The following is a 2912-nucleotide window of genomic DNA, read 5'->3' as shown; positions in this document are numbered from 1 at the left end:
TGTTGGCAAGTCATTGAGTTTTTCCAGTGTACTACCATAGGAGAGTAGTTTTCATGGAAGATACAGATATCAATTGCAGTGTGGATTTGAATTTGGAATGGAAAGTGGAATCTGTTGCTTCCTCCTTCCTTCATTTTGGGTACTTGCAGAACATCACTTTGGTAGGAATTTAGTTGGGAAAACAGCATTCCCAAATAATTTAATGTATATTAATTTTCTGTTGATGGAAGTTTAGTCCCTGGAAATGAGTAGCTGTCTTGAAGTGAATAGCCCAGCTCTGTCCACATGAGAGTTTATTGAACTTATGCCTTATTTTACACAATAGAAGGAAGTGGAAATCTGTCTTTTTTTCTTTCTTAGACTAGTTGTATTTGTCTCCCAAGCTATCTGACCCAAGGGTTTTGAGCTGACAATGCAAATGTCCTTCAAAAACCAGTTAGACAGAAGTTAACTCCAGCATCTAGCCTGGGCTCATCTAGCCATGAGATCCAGTACTACCAGCCCTGTGCTCCAGCAGTGAATCATGTCTGAAAGGCATGGTAGTGGCTTCTAAATGAGATTCAGGGGTTTGTTTTGGTTTTGTTTCCCTAGTGCCCCAAGGGTGGTCTTGGTTTGAAAAGATCTTGTGCGTTCCTGACTTTTTGCCAGGCTTTGGTCAGTGAAGTCTGCAAATGAGTTACATTACACAATGTAATGTATTCCTGTGGCCAGAAAGGTAGGTACTAGAGGATGTAGGTACTAGCAAACAACCTCAGTTGGGTTACTTTGTACTGTAATTGCCGTGCATTATTGAGACCCAGCATCTCTGAGGGCCGTCATTTGGGTGTGTGCAATGTAGTAACATAAAGGTGGTGGGATTGCATTGTTCCTTGGGGAAAAAAATAAAGATTATGACCAGCCATGAGGAAGCATGTACTGTTTCTGCAGCTGCTTTGGGAAGGCACTTTTGACTTTTTTTATTTCATGAAAAATTCTCCTTGCAGATAGGTTGGAAAATGTGTGTGAAACTACAGGTGCTTGCAGTTCTCTAGTGAATTCTTTGTGTAAGCATCCACTGTGTAGCATCATGAGATACAAAATGTTTTCCATGTGTCAGAGTATTGCTCCGCAAGCCTGTGTCCATTGTTATAGATACAAAGCTGATGGTTACTGCCAGTGTTCATACTAATAATTTTTGTTAAGCTGTCAGCACCTAATTGCCAATGTTTAATGCATGCTTGTTATTTTTGAGTCAAGAGAAAGCCACAGTACCAAGTGGCTTTTAAGATGTGGGCAAACCAGAAGCAGTTTTTTGTAGTTTGTAGAGACCAACTTTCCCTAAAAATTTACTGCTGAAAGTTTTGGAGCTCATTTTTAAAAGAGAGGCAATAGTAGCTGTGCACCTGTAGCTTTGGTGCTACATTCTTACTTTTCTTACTAGTGCCACAGCAGTGACCCACATCTCTGTATTTTTATTCACTGCAGTTTGCAGCCATGTGAGCAATTATAAAACTGACCTGAATGATGCCTTTTTGCTGTGCTTTTTGGAAGAGCTGAGACCAGGAGCAAAAGCAGATGCTGTGATTCTTTAGAGAGCTAAATCTTTTCATGTTATATGTTCCTTCAGTAGCTTTTCCTGTTGTTCACAGCCAGAGGGAAGTGCTTGTACTGAATTCTGTTAGAGAAAGGTTAAGTAGAGCCACAATCTGGTAACTGTAAAGATGATTTGTAGAATGATCTGCCTTGAATGTTATGATCTTCTCAAAAGTTCACGTCAAAACGGAAATCACTTTTTATATAACATTTGCTATCCAGTATACTGTTTCATTTATAAATGCAGTGCTATGCAGAGTCTTAAATTAAATGTATATGATCACAGAACTGTCTGTGATGTCAGGGGTTGTTACTGATAATATATTAATCAGATTTAGGTTTGTATGCCCATGGAGCAGCTTTGCACTTGTTCAATTCACTCTTCTCTTATGTCCCTTAGAGGTTTTTTATTTGGTTTTCTGTAAATTGCAAATAACTCACAGCAGTGTATTCCTTGCAGAGAAACTAGAACCATAAAGCTCTGATGCTGGCTGGAAATTTTGGTTGCTTCTGGGGCAGGAATAATACAAAGCATCAAACCTAGTTATTAAAAGAGCTGTTTCTTTTGGAAACATGGTGGCATGAGGCATCACAGTGAGGCGTAAGGCCAAGTTTTGTTTCCAGCCTGGAGTCAGATGCTGTAAGTTGGCCAGGGCACAGGAGGATATTTTAGCACAAGGCTTTTGCTTGGCGGGCACTAAGGAACTTGTCGCTTACTTTGGCTGTTCCGTGCTGCCAGATAACAGGATTTTTTTCCTAGCCTGTTGTTTGCTGCTGCTTTGCTTCGTGCATCTCTGTCCTGCCTGGTAACAGCTTCTTCTATTCTGGTCCAATTTTTCTGCCAGCAACCACTTCTGGGGTGGTTTTCTGTAAATGGACAAACCCTTACAGTATTCACTAGTTAAAGAATGCAAGTTTTTTGTCATTAGTAACCGAAACCCCCCATTTGGAGTCTTGGCTTCAGCAACAAAAATGTTGTGGATTAACCACTTTCACCAGCAAGAGGCTTTCTGATGAGCTGTGGGAAGAAGTGTATGCTTGGTGGTAGGTCTACAGTAAACAGCTGGAATTTGCATGTGGTGAGTTAGCACCAAATAAAATCCCCTTTTTTTTCCTTAATTACCCCTTCATACAAAAATGGATCCATTAAACATTTGTGTAATAGAAATTGGTAAAAGCACACATTTACAGTAAGTGGATCTTCTTTGCTCTGTTGGTGGCAGGACCTGTGTAGGTAACACAACAGTCTATGATCCAATGGAGGGACCATTCTGTTCCCTGACTCTGCATGCAATGAGTCAGATTGGAGCACTGCAGCTGTTGGAAGGAAGCCCTGACCT

This window comes from Corapipo altera, unplaced genomic scaffold, assembly GCF_003945725.1.
Source record: "Corapipo altera isolate COAL_440 unplaced genomic scaffold, ASM394572v1 22b, whole genome shotgun sequence".
In the NCBI taxonomy this organism is placed as follows: domain Eukaryota; kingdom Metazoa; phylum Chordata; class Aves; order Passeriformes; family Pipridae; genus Corapipo; species Corapipo altera.
This window is presented reverse-complemented; position numbering follows the sequence as displayed.